The 20,926-nt window shown below is 34.5% G+C and overlaps 1 long non-coding RNA gene across 1 annotated transcript in view; it reads right to left on the bottom strand.

The window, feature by feature from the left end:
- LOC148189900 (uncharacterized) overlaps positions 1 to 19,921 on the bottom strand; it is a 42,510-nt gene extending 22,589 nt beyond the window's left edge. Inside the window, exon 1 of the long non-coding RNA XR_015776198.1 lies at positions 19,333 to 19,921. This is a non-coding gene — a long non-coding RNA (uncharacterized LOC148189900). The remainder of the gene's footprint in view (positions 1 to 19,332) is intronic.
- Positions 19,922 to 20,926: the final 1,005 nt, after the last annotated feature.

Below are 20,926 nucleotides of genomic sequence, written 5' to 3'. Positions count from 1 at the left end.
AAAAAAATGACCGAAAAAGCAAGGCAAAGTAAGGCAAAAATGTCAAAATCTGACATGTCCCAAAAACACATGAAAACACCTCAAAATAGCATGAAATACCGTTCTGAAACACGCTGTAGCATTAAAACTTGGAAAAATGGCCAAAAAAAGCATAATAAAGCATGTCGAAAAAATGACCAAAAAAGCAAGTAAAGCAAAAATTTAAAACTTTGACATGTCCCAAAATTAGCCTAAAACACCTCAAAAGAGCATAAAATAGCGTTCTGAAACACGCTATAGCATTAAAACATGGAAAAATGGCCCAAAACACAATAAAATAGTGTGTCTAAAAAATGACCGAAAAAGCAAGGCTACAGTGAGGCAAAAATTTCTAAATTTGGCATGTCCCAAAATTAGCCTAAAACACCTCAAAATAGCATTAAATAGCATTATGAAATACGCCATAGCATTAAAACGTGGAAAAACGGCCAAAAACAGCATAATTTAGCATGTCGGAAAAATCACCAAAAAAGCAAGGCTATAGAAAGGCAAAAATGTCAAAATTTGACATGTCCAAAAAACAGCTGAAAACACTTAAAAACAGCAGAAAATAGTGTGTTGAGACACGCCGTAGCAATAAAACATGTAAAAACGGCCCAAAACAACATAACATAGTATGTTGAAAAAATGACCGAAAAAGCAAGGCTATAGTAAGGCAAAAATGTCAAAATCTGACATGTCCCAAAAACACATGAAAACATCTCAAAATAGCATGAAATACCGTTCTGAAACACGCCGTGGCATTAAAACTTGAAAAAAATGGCCAAAAACAGCATAATATAGCATGTTGAAAAAATGACCAAAAAAGCAAGGCTATAGTAAGGCAAAAATTTCAAGATTTAACATGTCCCAAAATTAGCTGAAAACACCTCAAAAGAGCATGAAATAGCATTCTGGAACACGCCATAGCATGAAAACTTGGAAAAATGGCCAAAAATACCATATTTTAGCATGTCGAAAAAATGACCAAAAAAGCAAGGCTATAGTGAGGCAAAAATTTCAAAATTTAACATGTCCCAAAATTAGCCTAAAACACCTCAAAATAGCATTAAATAGCGTTCTGAAACACCACATAGCACTAAAACATGGAAAAACGTCCAAAAACACCACAATTTAGCATGTCGAAAAAATGACCAAAAAAGCAAGGCTATAGTATGGCAAAAATTTCAAAATTTGACATGTCCCAAACTTAGCTGAAAACACCTCAACACAGCATGAGATAGTGTTCTGAAATACGCTATAGCATTAAAACATGGAAAAATGGCCAAAAACATAATAATATAGTGTGTCGAAAAAATGACTGACAAAGCAAGGCTATAGTAAGGCAAAAATGTCAAAATCTGACATGTCCCAAAATTAGCCTAAAACACCTCAAAATAGCATTAAATAGCGTTCTGAAATACACCATAGCATTAAAACGTGGAAAAATGGCCAAAAACACCAGAATTTAGCATGTTGAAAAAATGACCGAAAAAGCAAGGCTATAGTATGGTAAAAATTTCAAAATTTGACATGTCCCAAAATTAGCCTAAAACACCTCAAACTAGCATTAAATAGCGTTCTGAAACACCACATAGCACTAAAATGTGGAAAAACGTCCAAAAACACCACAATTTAGCATGTCGAAAAAATGACCGAAAAAGCAAGGCTATAGTAAGGCAAAAATTTCAAAATTTGACATGTCCCAAAATTAGCTGAAAACACCTCAAAATAGCATGAAATAGCGTTCTGAAACACGCCGTAGCATTAAAACCTTTAAAAATGGCCGAAAACAGCATAATATAGCATGTCGAAAAAATGACCAAAAAAGCAAGGCTATAGTAAGGCAAAAATTTCAAAATTTGACATGTCCCAAAAACACATGAAAACACCTCAAAATAGCATGAAATAGCGTTCTGAAACACGCCGTAGCATTAAAACTTTTAAAAATGGCCGAAAACAGCATAGTATAGCATGTCGAAAAAATGACCGAAAAAGCAAGGCTATAGTATGGCAAAAATTTCAAAATCTGACATGTCCCAAAATTAGCCTAAAACACCTCAAAATAGCATTAAATAGCGTTCTGAAATACACCATAGCATTAAAACGTGGAAAAATGGCCAAAAACACCAGAATTTAGCATGTCGAAAAAATGACCGAAAAAGCAAGGCTATAATATGGCAAAAATGTCAAAATTTGACATGTCCAAAAAACAGCTGAAAATACTTAAAAACAGCAGAAAATAGTGTGTTGAGACACGCCATACAAATAAAACATGTCAAAACAGCCCAAAACAACATAATATAGTATGTCAAAAAAATGACCAAAAAAGCAAGGCTATAGTAAGGCAAAAATGTCAAAATCTGACATGTCCCAAAATTAGCCTAAAACACCTCAAAATAGCATTAAATAGCGTTCTGAAACACGCCATAGCACTAAAACGTGGGAAAAACGTCCAAAAACATCATAATTTAGCATGTCGAAACAAAGACCGGAAAAGCAAGGCTATAGTAAGGCAAAAATTTCAAACTTTCACATGTCCCAAAATTAGCTGAAAACACCTCAAAATAGCATAAAATAGCGTTCTGGAACACGCCATCGTATTAAAACTTTGAAAAATGGCCAAAAACACTATAATTTAGCATGTCGAAAAAATGACCAAAAAAGCAAGGCTATAGTAAGGCAAAAATTTCAAAATTTGACATGTCCCAAAAACACATGAAAACACCTCAAAATAGCATGAAATAGCGTTCTGAAACACGCCGTAGCATTAAAACCTTTAAAAATGGCCGAAAACAGCATAGTATAGCATGTTGAAAAAATGACCGAAAAAGCAAGGCTATAGTAAGGCAAAAATTTCAAAATTTGATATGTCCCAAAATTAGCCTAAAACACCTCAAAATAGCATTAAATAGCGTTCTGAAACACGCCATAGCACTAAAACGTGGGAAAAACGTCCAAAAACATCATAATTTAGCATGTCGAAACAAAGACCGGAAAAGCAAGGCTATAGTATGGCAAAAATTTCAAACTTTCACATGTCCCAAAATTAGCTGAAAACACCTCAAAATAGCATAAAATAGCGTTCTGGAACACGCCATAGCATTAAAACTTGGAAAAATGGCCAAAAACAGCATAATATAGCATGTCGAAAAAATGACCAAAAAAGCAAGGCTATAGTAAGGCAAAAATTTCAAAATTTGACATGTCCCAAAAACACATGAAAACACCTCAAAATAGCATTAAATAGCGTTCTGAAATACACCATAGCATTAAAACGTGGAAAAATGGCCAAAAACACCAGAATTTAGCATGTCGAAAAAATGACCGAAAAAGCAAGGCTATAGTATGGTAAAAATTTCCAAATTTGCCATGTCCCAAAATTAGCCTAAAACACCTCAAAATAGCATTAAATAGCGTTCTGAAACACGCCATAGCACTAAAACGTGGAAAAACGGCCAAAAACACTATAATTTAGCATGTCGAAAAAATGACCGAAAAATCAAGGCTATAATATGGCAAAAATGTCAAAATTTGACATGTCCAAAAAACAGCTGAAAACACTTAAAAACAGCAGAAAATAGTGTGTTGAGACACGCCGTAGCAATAAAACATGTAAAAACGGCCCAAAACAACATAATATAGTATGTCAAAAAAATGACCGAAAAAGCAAGGCTATAGTAAGGCAAAAATTTCAAAATTTGACATGTCCCAAAATTAGCCTAAAACACCTCAAAATAGCATTAAATAGCGTTCTGAAACACGCCATAGCACTAAAACATGGGAAAAACGTCCAAAAACATCATAATTTAGCATGTTGAAACAAAGACCGGAAAAGCAAGGCTATAGTATGGCAAAAATTTCAAACTTTCACATGTCCCAAAATTAGCTGAAAACACCCCAAAAGAGCATAAAATAGTGTTCTGGAACATGGCATAGCATTAAAACTTGAAAAAATTGGCAAAAAACAGTATAATATAGCATGTCGAAACAATGACAGAAAAAGCAAGGCTATAGTAAGGCAAAAATTTCAAAATTTGACATCTCCCAAAATTAGCTGAAAACACCTCAACACAGCATGAGCTAGCGTTCTGAAACACGCCGTGGCATTAAAACTTGGAAAAATGGCCAAAAACAGCAATATATAGCATGTCGAAAACATGACCAAAAAAGCAAGGCTATAGTATGGCAAAAATGTCAAAATTTGACATGTCCCAAAATTAGCTGAAAACACCTCAAAATAGCATGAAATAGCGTTCTGAAACACGCCGTAGCATTAAAACCTTTAATAATGGCCGAAAACAGCATAGTATAGCATGTCGAAAAAATGACCGAAAAAGCAAGGCTATAGTAAGGCAAAAATTTCAAAATTTGATATGTCCCAAAATTAGCCTAAAACACCTCAAAATAGCATTAAATAGCGTTCTGAAACACGCCATAGCACTAAAACGTGGGAAAAACGTCCAAAAACATCATAATTTAGCATGTCGAAACAAAGACCGGAAAAGCAAGGCTATAGTATGGCAAAAATTTCAAACTTTCACATGTCCCAAAATTAGCTGAAAACACCTCAAAATAGCATGAAATAGCGTTCTGGAACACGCCATAGCATTAAAACTTGGAAAAATGGCCAAAACAGCATAATATAGCATGTCGAAAAAATGACCAAAAAGCAAGGCTATAGTAAGGCAAAAATTTCAAAATTTGACATGTCCCAAAAACACATGAAAACACCTCAAAATAGCATGAAATAGCGTTCTGAAACACGCCGTAGCATTAAAACTTGGAAAAATGGCCAAAAACAGCATAATATAGCATGTCGAAAAAATGACCAAAAAAGCAAGGCTATAGTATGGCAAAAATGTCAAAATTTGATATGTCCCAAAATTAGCCTAAAACACCTCAAAATAGCATTAAATAGCGTTCTGAAACACGCCATAGCACTAAAACGTGGGAAAAACGTCCAAAAACATCATAATTTAGCATGTTGAAACAAAGACCGGAAAAGCAAGGCTATAGTATGGCAAAAATTTCAAACTTTCACATGTCCCAAAATTAGCTGAAAACACCTCAAAATAGCATAAAATAGCGTTCTGGAACACGCCATAGCATTAAAACGTGGAAAAACGGCCAAAAACAGCATAATTTAGCATGTCGAAAAAATCACCGAAAAAGCAAGGCTATAGTAAGGCAAAAATGTCAAAAATTAACATGTCCCAAAAACACATGAAAACACCTCAAAATAGCATGAAATACCGTTCTGAAACACGCCGTAGCATTAAAACCTTTAAAAATGGCCAAAAACAGCATAGTATAGCATGTCGAAAAAATGACCAAAAAAGCAAGGCTATAGTATGGCAAAAATTTCAAAATTTGACATGTCCAAAATTAGCTGAAAACAACTCAAAATAGAAATAAAAAGCGTTCTGAAACACGCCGTAGCATTAAAACCTTTAAAAATGGCCGAAAACAGCATAGTATAGCATGTCGAAAAAATGACCGAAAAAGCAAGGCTATAGTAAGGCAAAAATTTCAAAATTTGATATGTCCCAAAATTAGCCTAAAACACCTCAAAATAGCATTAAATAGCGTTCTGAAACACGCCATAGCACTAAAACGTGGGAAAAACGTCCAAAAACATCATAATTTAGCATGTCGAAACAAAGACCGAAAAGCAAGGCTATAGTATGGCAAAATTTCAAACTTTCACATGTCCCAAAATTAGCTGAAAACACCTCAAAATAGCATGAAATAGCGTTCTGGAACACGCCATAGCATTAAAACTTGGAAAAATGGCCAAAAACAGCATAATATAGCATGTCGAAAAAATGACCAAAAAAGCAAGGCTATAGTAAGGCAAAAATTTCAAAATTTGACATGTCCCAAAAACACATGAAAACACCTCAAAATAGCATGAAATAGCGTTCTGAAACACGCCGTAGCATTAAAACTTTTAAAAATGGCCGAAAACAGCATAGTATAGCATGTCGAAAAAATGACCGAAAAAGCAAGGCTATAGTATGGCAAAAATGTCAAAATTTGACATGTCCCAAAATTAGCCTAAAACACCTCAAAATAGCATTAAATAGCGTTCTGAAATACACCATAGCATTAAAACGTGGAAAAATGGCCAAAAACACCAGAATTTAGCATGTCGAAAAAATGACCGAAAAAGCAAGGCTATAGTATGGTAAAAATTTCAAAATTTGACATGTCCCAAAATTAGCCTAAAACACCTCAAAATAGCATTAAATAGCGTTCTGAAACACCACATAGCACTAAAATGTGGAAAAACGTCCAAAAACACCACAATTTAGCATGTCGAAAAAATGACCGAAAAAGCAAGGCTATAGTATGGCAAAAATGTCAAAATTTGACATGTCCAAAAAACAGCTGAAAACACTTAAAAACAGCAGAAAATAGTGTGTTGAGACACGCCGTAGCAATAAAACATGTAAAAACGGCCCAAAACAACATAATATAGTATGTCAAAAAAATGACCGAAAAAGCAAGGCTATAGTAAGGCAAAAATTTCAAAATTTGACATGTCCCAAAATTAGCCTAAAACACCTCAAAATAGCATTAAATAGCGTTCTGAAACACGCCATAGCACTAAAACGTGGGAAAAACGTCCAAAAACATCATAATTTAGCATGTCGAAACAAAGACCGGAAAAGCAAGGCTATAGTATGGCAAAAATTTCAAACTTTCACATGTCCCAAAATTAGCTGAAAACACCTCAAAATAGCATAAAATAGCGTTCTGGAACACGCCATAGCATTAAAACTTGGAAAAATGGCCAAAAACAGCATAATATAGCATGTCGAAAAAATGACCGAAAAAGCAAGGCTATAGTAAGGCAAAAATTTCAAAATTTGACATGTCCCAAAAACACATGAAAACACCTCAAAATAGCATGAAATAGCGTTCTGAAACACGCCGTAGCATTAAAACCTTTAAAAATGGCCGAAAACAGCATAGTATAGCATGTCGAAAAAATGACCGGAAAAGCAAGGCTATAGTATGGCAAAAATGTCAAAATTTGACATGTCCCAAAATTAGCTGAAAACACCTCAAAATAGCATTAAATAGCGTTCTGAAATACGCCGTAGCATTAAAACCTTTAAAAATGGCCCAAAACAGCATAGTATAGCATGTCGAAAAAATGACCGAAAAAGCAAGGCTATAGTAAGGCAAAAATTTCAAAATTTGATATGTCCCAAAATTAGCCTAAAACACCTCAAAATAGCATTAAATAGCGTTCTGAAACACGCCATAGCACTAAAACGTGGGAAAAATGGCCAAAAACATCATAATTTAGCATGTTGAAACAATGACCGAAAAGCAAGGCTATAGTATGGCAAAAATTTCAAACTTTCACATGTCCCAAAATTAGCTGAAAACACCTCAAAATAGCATGAAATAGCGTTCTGAAACACGCCGTAGCACTAAAACGTGGGAAAAACGTCCAAAAACATCATAATTTAGCATGTTGAAACAAAGACCGGAAAAGCAAGGCTATAGTAAGGCAAAAATTTCAAACTTTCACATGTCCCAAAATTAGCTGAAAACACCTCAAAATAGCATTAAATAGCGTTCTGAAACACCACATAGCACTAAAACATGGAAAAACGTCCAAAAACACCACAATTTAGCATGTCGAAAAATGACCAAAAAAGCAAGGCTATAGTAAGGCAAAAATGTCAAAATTTGACATGTCCAAAAAACAGCTGAAAACACTTAAAAACAGCAGAAAATACTGTGTTGAGACACGCCGTAGTGATAAAATATGTAAAAACGGCCCAAAACAACATAACATAGTATGTCGAAAAAATGACCGAAAAAGCAAGGCTATAGTAAGGCAAAATTATAAAAATTTGACATGTCCCAAAATTAGCCTAAAACACCTCAAAATAGCATTAAATAGCGTTCTGAAACACGCCATAGCACTAAAACGTGGAAAAACGGCCAAAAACACTATAATTTAGCATGTCGAAAAAATGACCGAAAAAGCAAGGCTATAGTATGGCAAAAATTTCAAACTTTCACATGTCCCAAAATTAGCTGAAAACACCTCAAAATAGCATAAAATAGCGTTCTGGAACACGCCATAGCATTAAAACTTGGAAAAATGGCCAAAAACAGCATAATATAGTATGTCGAAAAAATGACCGAAAAAGCAAGGCTATAGTAAGGCAAAAATTTCAAAATTTGACATGTCCCAAAAACACATGAAAACACCTCAAAATAGCATGAAATAGCGTTCTGAAACACGCTGTAGCATTAAAACCTTTAAAAATGGCCAAAAACAGCATAGTATAGCATGTCGAAAAAATGACCAAAAAAGCAAGGCTATAGTAAGGCAAAAATTTCAAAATTTGACATGTCCCAAAATTAGCCTAAAACACCTCAAAATAGCATTATATAGCGTTCTGAAACACCACATAGCACTAAAACATGGAAAAACGTCCAAAAACACCACAATTTAGCATGTTGAAAAAATGACCGGAAAAGCAAGGCTATAGTATGGCAAAAATGTCAAAATTTGACATGTCCAAAAAACAGCTGAAAACACCTCAAAATAGCATGAAATAGCGTTCTGAAACACGCCGTAGCATTAAAACCTTTAAAAATGGCCGAAAACAGCATAGTATAGCATGTCGAAAAAATGACCGAAAAAGCAAGGCTATAGTATGGCAAAAATGTCAAAATTTGACATGGCCCAAAATTTGCTGAAAACACCTCAAACAGCATGAAATAGCATTCTGAAACACGCCATAGCATTAAAACACGCAAATATTGTCATGTCTAGGAAATTATGCTTATTTTGTTTTATTCTTGTGTTTATGTTGTCTCGTGATTTCCTGTTTTATTTTGAAATTCTAACTCTCCTCTTGCTTCAGGTGACTGACTTCCTCTCTTTGTATTTTTTCCTGCCAGTGTGATTGTCTCAACCTATTCCCCCCTTACCTTCTGTATATATAGTCATGCCATGTCCTTCGAGTCTGAGAACCAGCGCCATTTCCAAGCGCTAAGAATGTTGTCTAGTCATGTTTTGTTTGTTGCTATCTCCTGCTTCAAAGTCAGGTCAAGTTTCTTGTTTTATTTTGTCACTTTGATAGATCTTTGTTTTCGTTACTAGCAGTTTTTCCTCGCTAGAGTGATTTTTGTTTTGTCAGTTTTTGCTGCCTCGATTGAGTAATTTTTAGTGTTTGCTTTCCCTCTGAGAGAGTGTGTTTTTGTTTCCTTATTCTGAATAAATCCTTTGTTTGTTACTTTGGTCTCTTGTGTAATCCATTTCAGTTCATCTCCAAACGGTTCTTGTCAAATATGGCCCAAAACACCATAAGATAGCATGTCGAAAAAATGACCAAAAAGCAAGGCTATAGTAAGGCAAAATGTCAAAATTTGACATGTACAAAAAACAGCTGAAAACACTTAAAAACAGCAGAAAACAGTGTGCTGAGACACGCCATAGCAATAAAACATGTACAAACGGCCCAAAACAACATAATATAGTATGTCAAAAAAATGACCAAAAAAGCAAGGCTATAGTAAGGCAAAAATGTCAAAAATTAACATGTCCCAAAAACACATGAAAACACCTCAAAATAGCATGAAATACCATTCTGAAACACGCCGTGGCATTAAAACTTGGAAAAATGGCCAAAAACAGCATAATATAGCATATTGAAAAAATGACCAAAAAAGCAAGGCTATAGTAAGGCAAAAATTTCAAAACTTTGACATGTCCCAAAATTAGCCTAAAACACCTCAAAAGAGCATAAAATAGCGTTCTGAAACACGCTATAGCATTAAAACATGGAAAAATGGCCCAAAACACAATAAAATAGTGTGTCTAAAAAATGACCGAAAAAGCAAGGCTATAGTGAGGCAAAAATTTCTAAATTTGGCATGTCCCAAAATTAGCCTAAAACACCTCAAAATAGCATTAAATAGCATTATGAAATACGCCATAGCATTAAAACGTGGAAAAACGGCCAAAAACAGCATAATTTAGCATGTCGAAAAAATGACCGAAAAAGCAAGGCTATAGTAAGGCAAAATTATCAAAATTTGACATGTCCCAAAATTAGCTGAAGACACCTCAAGACAGCATGAGATAGCGTTCTGAAACACGCCATCATATTAAAACTTGGAAAAATGGCCAAAAATACCATATTTTAGCATGTCGAAACAATGACCAAAAAAGCAAGGCTATAGTGAGGCAAAAATTTCAAAATTTAACATGTCCCAAAATTAGCCTAAAACACCTCAAAATAGCATTAAATAGCGTTCTGGAACACGCCATAGCATTAAAACTTGGAAAAATGGCAGAAAACAGAATAATATTACATGTCAAAAAAATGACCGAAAAAGCAAGGCTATAGTACGGCAAAAATGTCAAAACCTGACATGTCCCAAAAACACATGAAAACACCTCAAAATAGCATGAAATACCGTTCTGAAACACACCGTGGCATTAAAACTTGGAAAAATGGCAGAAAACAGCATAATATTGCATGTCGAAAAAATGACCAAAAAAGCAAGGCTATAGTAAGGCAAAAATTTCAAAATTTGACATGTCCGAAAATTAGCTGAAAACACCTCAAAATAGCATTAAATAGCGTTCTGAAACACGCTATAGCATTAAAACATGGAAAAATGGCCCAAAACACAATAAAATAGTGTGTCTAAAAAATGACCAAAAAAGCAAGGCTATAGTATGGCAAAAATTTCAAAATTTGACATGTCCCAAAATTAGCCGAAAACACCTCAAAATAGCATTATATTGCGTTCTGAAACACGCTATAGCATTAAAACATGGAAAAACGGCCACAAACAGCATAATATAGCATGTCGAAAAAATGACCGAAAAAGCAAGGCTATAGTAAGGCAAAAATGTCAAAATTTGACATGTCCAAAAAACAGCTGAAAACACTTAAAAACAGCAGAAAATAGTGTGTTGAGACACGCTGTAGCAATAAAACATGTAAAAACGGCCCAAAACAACATAACATAGTATGTCAAAAAGATGACCGAAAAAGCAAGGCTATAGTATGGCAAAAATGTCAACATCTGACATGTCCCAAAAACACATGAAAACACCTCAAAATAGCATTAAATAGCATTATGAAATATGCCATAGCATTAAAACGTGGAAAAACGGCCAAAAACAGCATAATTTAGCATGTCGAAAAAATCACCGAAAAAGCAAGGCTATAGTAAGGCAAAAATTTCAAAATTTGACATGTCCGAAAATTAGCTGAAAACACCTCAAAATAGCATTAAATAGCGTTCTGAAACACGCTATAGCATTAAAACATGGAAAAATGGCCCAAAACACAATAAAATAGTGTGTCTAAAAAATGACCAAAAAAGCAAGGCTATAGTATGGCAAAAATTTCAAAATTTGACATGTCCCAAAATTAGCTGAAAACACCTCAAAAGAGCATAAAATAGCGTTCTGGAACATGCCATAGCATTAAAACTTGGAAAAATGGCCAAAAACAGCATAATATTGCATGTCGAAAAAATGACCAAAAAAGCAAGGCTATAGTAAGGCAAAAATTTCAAAATTTGACATGTCCGCAAATTAGCTGAAAACACCTCAAAATAGCATTAAATAGCGTTCTGAAACACGCTATAGCATTAAAACATGGAAAAATGGCCAAAAACACAATAAAATAGTGTGTCTAAAAAATGACCAAAAAAGCAAGGCTATAGTAAGGCAAAAATGTCAAAATTTGACATGTCCAAAAAACAGCTGAAAACACCTCAAAATAGCATTAAATAGCGTTCTGAAATATGCCATAGCATTAAAACGTGGAAAAACGGCCAAAAACAGCATAATTTAGCATGTCGAAAAAATCACCGAAAAAGCAAGGCTATAGTAAGGCAAAAATGTCAAAAATTAACATGTCCCAAAAACAAAAACACATGAAAACACCTCAAAATAGCATGAAATACCGTTCTGAAACACGCCGTGGCATTAAAACTTGGAAAAATGGCCAAAAACAGCATAATATAGCATATTGAAAAAATGACCAAAAAAGCAAGGCTATAGTAAGGCAAAAATTTCAAAAATTAACATGTCCCAAAATTAGCTGAAAACACCTCAAAAGAGCATAAAATAGCGTTCTGGAACATGCCATAGCATTAAAACTTGGAAAAATGGCCAAAAACAGCATAATATTGCATGTCGAAAAAATGACCAAAAAAGCAAGGCTATAGTAAGGCAAAAATTTCAAAATTTGACATGTCCCAAAATTAGCCGAAAACACCTCAAAATAGCATTATATAGCGTTCTGAAACACGCTATAGCATTAAAACATGGAAAAATGGCCAAAAACACAATAAAATAGTGTGTCTAAAAAATGACCAAAAAAGCAAGGCTATAGTATGGCAAAAATGTCAAAATTTGATATGTCCCAAAATTAGCTGAAAACACCTCAAAAGAGCATTAAATAACGTTCTGGAACACGCCATAGCATTAAAAGTTGGAAAAATTGCCACAAACAGCATAATATAGCATGTTGAAAAAATGACCGAAAAAGCAAGGCTATAGTACGGCAAAAATGTCAAAACCTGACATGTCCCAAAAACACATGAAAACACCTCAAAATAGCATGAAATACCGTTCTGAAACACACCATGGCATTAAAACTTGGAAAAATGGCCAAAAACAGCATAATATTGCATGTCGAAAAAATGACCAAAAAAGCAAGGCTATAGTATGGCAAAAATTTCAAAATTTGATATGTCCCAAAATTAGCTGAAAACACCTCAAAAGAGTATAAAATAACGTTCTGGAACACGCCATAGCATTAAAACTTGGAAAAATGGCCAAAAACACCATAATTTAGCATGTCGAAAAAATGATCGAAAAAAGCAAGGCTATAGGAAGGCAGAAATTTCAAAATTTAACATGTCCCAAAATTAGCCTAAAACACCTCAAAATAGCATTAAATAGCTTTCTGAAATACACCATAGCATTAAAACGTGTAAAAACGGCCAAAAACACCATCATTTAGCATGTCGAAAAAATGACCGAAAAAGCAAGGCTATAGTATGGCAAAAATGTCAAAATTTGACATGTCCAAAAAACAGCTGAAAACACTTAAAAACAGCAGAAAATAGTGTGTTGAGACACGCCGTAGCAATAAAACATGTAAAAACGGCCCAAAACAACATAATATAGTATGTCAAAAAAATGACCGAAAAAGCAAGGCTATAGTAAGGCAAAAATTTCAAAATTTGACATGTCCACAAACACAGCTGAAAACACTTAAAAACAGCAGAAAACAGTGTGTTGAGACACGCCGTAGCAATAAAACATGTAACAACGGCCCAAAACAACATAATATAGTGTCAAAAAAATGAACGAAAAAGCAAAAATTTCCAAATTTGACATGTCCCAAAAACAGATGAAAACACCTCAAAACAGCATAAAATAGCGTTCTGACATACACCATAGCATTAAAACGTGGAAAAACGGCCAAAAACACCATAGTATAGCACGTCAAAAAAATGACAGAAACAGCAAGGCTATAGTATGGCAAAAATGTCAAAATTTGACATCTCCCAAACACAGCTGAAAACACCTCAACACAGCAGAAAATAGTGTGTTGAGACACGCCATAGCAATAAAACGTGTAAAAACGGCCCAAAACAGCAAAATACAGCATGTCGAAAAAATGACCGAAAAAGCAAGGCTATAGTATGGCAAAAATGTCAAAATTTGACATGTCCCAAAAACAGCTGAAAACACCTCAAAATAGCATGGAATAGCGTTCTGAAACACGCCATAGCTTTAAAACGCGTAAAAACTGCCCAAAACACCATAATATAGCATGTCGAAAAAATGACAGAACAAGCAAGGCTATAGTATGGCAAAAATGTCAAATTTTCAGGTCCCAAGATTAGCTGAAAACACTTAAACATAGCGTTCTGAAACATGCCATAGCATTAAAACGTGTTGAAACGGCCAACAACACCTTAAAATAGCATGTCGAAAAAATGACCGAAAAAATAAGGCTATAGTTTGGCAAAAATGTCAAAATTTGCCAGCTGAAAACACCTCAAAACAGCAGAAAATAGTGTGTTGAAACACACCATAGCATTACAATGTGGAAAAACAGCCAACAACACCATTAAATACCATGTCGAAAAAATGACAGAAAAAGCAAGACTATAGTATGGCAAAAATGTCAAAATTTGACATGTCCCAAAAACAGCCGAAAACACCTCAAAACAGCATAAAATAGTGTTCTGAAACGCCATAGCATAAAAACTTGGAAAAACGGCCAAAAACACCATAATATAGCATGTCGAAAAAATGACAAAGAAAGCAAGGTTATAGTATGGCAAAAATTTCAAAATTTGACATGTTCCAAAAGCAGCTGAAAACACCTCAAAATAGCAAAAAAAAACCCTGCCGAAAAAGGCCATAGCATGAAAACGTGCAAATATGGTAAAAACACCATAATATAGCATGTCGAAAAATTACCAAAAAGCAAGGCTACAGTATGGCAAAAATGTAAAAATTTGACATCTCCCAAAAACAGCTGAAAACACCTCAAAACAGCATGAAATAGCATGCTGAAACACGCCATAGCATTAAAACCTGTAAAAACGGCCCAAAACACCATAACATAGTATGTCGAAAAAACGACAAAAAAGCAAGGCTAAAGTAAGGCAAAAATGTTAAAATTTGACATGTCCCATAAACAGTTAAAAACATCTCAAAAACGCATAAAATAGTGTTCTAAAACGCGCCATAGCATTAAAACGTGTAAAATTGGCCCATAAGACCATAATATAGCATGTTGAAAAAATGACGAAAAAGCAAGACTATAGTATGGCAACAATGTCAAAATTTGACAAATCAGCATAGAATAATGTGCTGAGACACGCTATAGCATTAAAGCGTGCAAATATGGTCAAAAAATCCATAATATAGCATGTTGAAAAAATGACAAAACAGCAAGGCTATGGTATGGCAAAAAAAGTCAAATTTGACATGTCCCAAAAACAGCTGAAAACACCTCAAATTTTTTTTCAAAAATAGCATGCTGGGACATGCCATAGCATTAAAACGTGCAAATATGGTCAAAAACAACATAATATAGCATGTCGAAAAAATAACCAAAAAAGCAAGGCTATAGTTTGCCAAAAATATCAACATCTGACATGTCCCAAAAACAGCTGAAAACACCTCAAAACAGCATGACACAGCATGCAGAGACACGCCATAGCACAGTGTTTGGAAAAATGGACAAATAAAAAAGGGGAAAAAAATGAAAAAAATGATATAGCATGTAGAAAAACATGACAGAAAAGACAAGGCTATAAAATGACTAAAAATTTCAAAATATGATATTTCCCAAAAATAGCTAAAAACTAAAAAAAAAAAGCATAAAATAGCATACCGAGACACGTTATAGCGTAGAATGCTGCAAAAATTGCCAAAAATTGGCAAAAAACACCATAATGTATGTTGAAAAAAAAGGATATGATACACGGTATAGTGAAAAAATGTTAATATATGACATCTTCCAAAAAAAGTTCAAAACCACATTAAATAGACACATCATAGCATAGAATTTTGCAAAAGAGGGCAAAAACGAAAACACCATAAAATTGCACATTGAAAAAATGAACAAAAATGCCATACGCGGTATGGTAAACAAAATGTTAAAATATAACATGTCCCCAAGAACAGCTGAAAACCACATTAATTAGAATGCCAAGACACATCATAGCTTATAAAGTTGTAAAAAAAAATGGCCAAATTCTGGTAAAACACCAAAATGTAGCATGTTCAAAAAATGACCAAAAATGCCATACAGGGTATGGTGAAAAATGTCAAAATATGACATGGCCAAAAAACATCTGAAAATAACATAAAATAGCATTTAGAGACACGTCATAGAATAGAATGCTGCAAAAACGGCCAAAAAAACTGGCAAAAACTCAAAAATATAGCGTGAAAAAAATAACAAAAAATGCCATATGCAGCATGGTGAAAGATGTTAAAATATAACATGTCCAAAAAACACCTGAAAACCACATGAAATAGCATGCCATGACCCATCATGCCATAGAATTTTGCAAAAGAGGGCAAAAACATCTGAAAACACCATAATAAAGCACATTGAAAAAATGACGAAAAATTGTGAAAAAAGGTCAAAATTTGTTGTTCCAAAAATAGCTGAAAAGAACATAAAACAGCATTTTGAGACACGTCATAGCACAGAATGAATAAAAAACTTACAAAAACTCAATAATACAGCATGTTGAAAAAATGACACATCATAGCACAGAATGTTGCAAAATAGGGGAAAAACGGCCAAAACACCATAATAAAGCATGTTGAAAAAATGACCAAAAATGCCAAATGCGATATGGTGAAAAATGTCAAAATATGACCTGCCAAAAAAACAGCTGAAAACTAAATAAAATAGCATATTGAGACACTTCATAGCATGGAGTGCTGCAAAAATGGCCAAAAACTGGCAAAAACACCATAATGTAGCGTGTTGAAAAAATCTACAAGAATGCCATACACGGTATGGTGAAAAATGTCAAAATATGACATGTCCCAAACACAGCTGAAAACCCCATTAAACAGCACGCCATCACACATCATAGCATACAATGTTGTAAAACAGGGCAAAAATGGCAGAAAAGACCATAATATTGCAAGTTGAAAAGATGACCAGAATGCCATACACAGTATGGTGAAAAATGTCGAAATATGACATGTCGAAAAAACAGCTGAAAACCACATGAAATATCATTTTGAGGCGAGTCATTCCATAGAATGCTGCAGAAATGGCCAAAAACTTGCAAACACTCAATAATATAGCATGTTGAAAAAAGGACCAACAAACAAACAAAATGTTAAAATATAACATGTCCCCAAGAACAGCTGAAAACCACATTAATTAGAATGCCAAGACACATCATAGCTTATAATGTTGTAAAAAAAAAATGGCCAAATTCTGGTAAAAACACCAAAATGTAGCATGTTCAAAAAATGACCAAAAATGCCATACAGGGTATGGTGAAAAATGTCAAAATATGACATGTCCTAAAAACAGCTGAAAACAACATTCAATACCATGCGGAGACAAGTGATGGCATGAAGTGCTGCAACAATGGCCAAAAACTGGCAAAAACACCATTAATATAGCATGTTGTAAAAAGTCACCAAGAATGCCACGCAGTATGGTGAAAAATGTCAAAATATGACATGTCCAAAAAACAGCTGAAAACCACATGAAATAGCATTTTGAGACGAGTCATTGCATAGAATACTGCAAAAGTGGCCAAAAAATTGCATAAACTCAATTATATAACATGTTGACAAAATCACCAAGAATGCCACATGCAGAATGGTGAAAAAAATGTCCCAAAAACAGCTGAAAACAACATTCAATACCATGTCGAGACATGTGATAGCATAGAGAGCTGAAAATATGGCCAAAAACTGCCAAAAACACCATAATATAGCACGTTGAAAAAATCACCAAGAATGCCATATGCGGTTTATTGAAAAATGTAAAAATATAACACCTCATCCCTTCACCACTGGAAACTGACCAGGCTCCCTTAAGGTGGACTGTTAAGGTGGACCAGTTTTTCTCATTGTAATTATACTCCCAGCTGCTTCTACACAGATATGGAGAAATGTCTTTCTGGTGAGTCTCACCTGAGTTAGTGAAACAATTACTGATACCCTTTCAATTGTTAAATTCTATTAGTTGGACTGTGTTTTATTATTATGTGAATGTGAACAAACCACAGTAATGTGCAAGATGTTTTACATAGTCGTGGCTGAACCACAAAGCTTTAATTGTTTTTTCCACTCACTTGTATTTAAAGTTAAAGGACATCCAGCATTAAAAATAAACACAAGAGTTAATGTTCAGTAAGTGATGTTCTAAAGGCCTAAAGTAATCATGGTAAATAATCATAATTTCAATTTCAATGAAAATAATCGTGATTATCACTTTTGCCATAATCGAGCGGCCTTACCACATGCTATACTATGACATTTTTAATGCTATTTTGGATGACATGCTATAGTATGACTTTTTTATGCCATTTTGGACGACATGCTATAGTATGACTTTTTTATGCCATTTCGGACGACATGCTATAGTATGACTTTTTTATGCCATTTCGGACGACATGCTATAGTATGACTTTTTTATGCCAGTTTGGACGACATGCTATAGTATGACTTTTTAACGCGATTTTGGACAACATGCTTTTGTATAACTTTTTGTAATGTTATTTTGTAAGACATGCATATATGTATGCACACACATACACACATATACGCATATATACATACATGAACTTACAAATATATGTAATTTTAACCATATTTGACCTACAAAGTATAATTTAATTTATAAAAATTTATCATATACACTATAACTAATTTGAGTTCATATGTCTTTTATAAAAAATATTTATGTACATCCATATACACACATAAATACGTATATACATAAATACACTCACACATGCACATACACGTTACGTCTTGAACCGGTTCATGTTTGAACATTGCATCAGCTCTCCATTCAAGCCCTTTTGTAGAAGAATTGATATTGAAAACCTTTTCAGTGTCACATGTACAGCCAGAATTTTTAAATTTAGCTTCCCTCTCAAATCCTACTAATAATCTGTCCAGTCTGTCATTAAAAACTTTTTCTAGAATTTTGGAGAACTGTGGAAATAAAGAAACAGGTCTGTAATTTGTGAAGTGGTGTCTGTTTCCAGTTTTGTATAGTGGTATGACTTTGCTATTTTTATCATGTTTGGAAATTGACCTGTTTGGAATGAAAAGCTGCAGATGTATGCTAGTGGTTTTGAAATGCCATCAGAAATCCTCATGACTACTGTCATGTCTATTCCACTAATGTTAGTCCACGTTTTGTCTTTATATTTATAACATATAACAATATAATATAAATAACAATATCTATCATTTCCTTTTCAGCGTTTTGTTACCATGCAGCACAAACCTGGAATAAGATGAGGTCCCACAAGCCCAGACTCTGACCACTTTAAAGGCAAAAACATTCCTTTTTTACACTGCCTACTCCACCTGCTAATGACTACCAACTTACTTTACTTTACATTTTCCATAGTCTGTAAATTGTGGTCAGAGTATTCAAATGTTTAAAGTTGCAGATTATCATGATCAATAAACCACTGATTTAGGCGATCACTGTCTCCAAATGTAGATGAGTGAGTTCTGTCAGTGTGTGTCATGGTTGTGTGCTGTCATGATACCTTATAGTCCAGTTTATGTTGCTTATTGGTTATTTATCCAGCTCGTCCATGTTTCTGATGACCGATAGTTAACTTCCTCTGATGTGTCGTTTAGCTTGATGAACAGTTTACAGTTTGTAGTCCATGTGTTTTGAATTGTTTTCTGTTTCTTCATGTGGCCTGCTTTTCCGGCAATGTCGGCGTTTCGTTTGTTTGTTTGTATTTAGACGTTAGTTCCTTTAAGTGTCCTCACTTGTTTTAACAGAGCGGTTTTGTGTTTTCTGTTGCTATGATGGCTGATTTATCGTTGGCATTTTTTCGGGGCAGAGGGTGACATGCCTCAATGTTGTCGCAGTTTTACTTTAATCCCTTTGGAGTGCCGGAAGCCAGCCACCTGTTGCTCCGTTGAGTGAGCATCCATTTCTCCGGGTTCCACCCCCATCGTCCGCGGCCACCGCCCGAGCGTTTAGCCTATGACCGGGGTTTGATCAGGAGCCGGTAACGATCGCGTCGTTTTTCCTGGTATACTGCTTCAAGTCCTCCACTCTGCTCTCTGTAGGCGATCCGCCTTTCTTTCTCTTCATTCAGTAGTCTCAGCGACTTTACCTCCTCCACCGGGTCCAGGATATTCTCCGCCAGAAAGTCTAATCTTTCACCTGGACTCTTACTTACTAAACATCTACAATCAAGCCACCCAGCTGTAAAATTACAAAAACAGTTTGGTCAAGATGGTTAACCAGCTTTCTTAGATTTGATGGTGTGTTTTTTGCATAATTTATGATGGTAGTATGGAGAGTATGCAGACATAACAGTGTCATGAGGGGGAAGTATGACAAGCAAAGGGCATAAATCAGTTTTAATCTTCTGTGGTGTGTTATGCATAAAGATAAATGTGTACAGCTTGATAGGCTTGTTATACCAGCATGTCAAACCATCAAAAACCAGCAAGAACTGGGTCAGGACCATCTAAGACCATCAAAGACAAGCTGGTTTTAGCTGGGGGTTTTTTTAGCTGGCTCTTCTTCAAAAACTTAAAGCCATTGACAATAAATGATGCAAATATTATAAAGAATATTACATCAGGGATGAAATATTAATATTAATACTAATTTTCCTTTTTAAAAGTTTTTCCATCATCCTTTATTATTTTTTTCCTTGCATATAGTGCTGGGCAATTAATCGAAAATTATTTGAAACCGACATTTGGAGCATTTAACTGAGGTAACTTTGTCCATATACCCACCTCTATGTCAGTGTAGGTACTCAAATGTAAAGATGGATATGTGTATGTGGGTATGTGCATACATATGAAGTTATGTGTGCGTGTACATGTGCACACTTACGTGAGTAGATGCATGCTTGCATTGATATGCATGTATTTATATTAAAAAAATGCGTAAGGAGATAAAATGCTTAAGAACATACAGTATTATATTGGGTACCTTAGTATTTGCACTTTATGTAATGTTATGTTGTGTATTATGTGTAACTGAAGCATTGTATTTTATGGGTGAAGGATAGAAAAGTTAAAAAGAGAAGGTTTTTGTTGGAATACATAAATAACTGTAAATTTACCTGTGATTTGCATAGTAATGACACAATGAAGTATAAGAAA

Source organism: Plectropomus leopardus, chromosome 3 (assembly GCF_026936395.1).
Source record: "Plectropomus leopardus strain MGB_pleo_1.0 chromosome 3, ASM2693639v1, whole genome shotgun sequence".
NCBI lineage: Eukaryota > Metazoa > Chordata > Actinopteri > Perciformes > Serranidae > Plectropomus > Plectropomus leopardus.
Note: the sequence above shows the minus strand (reverse complement) of the source record. Positions and strands in the feature narration are given on the sequence as shown.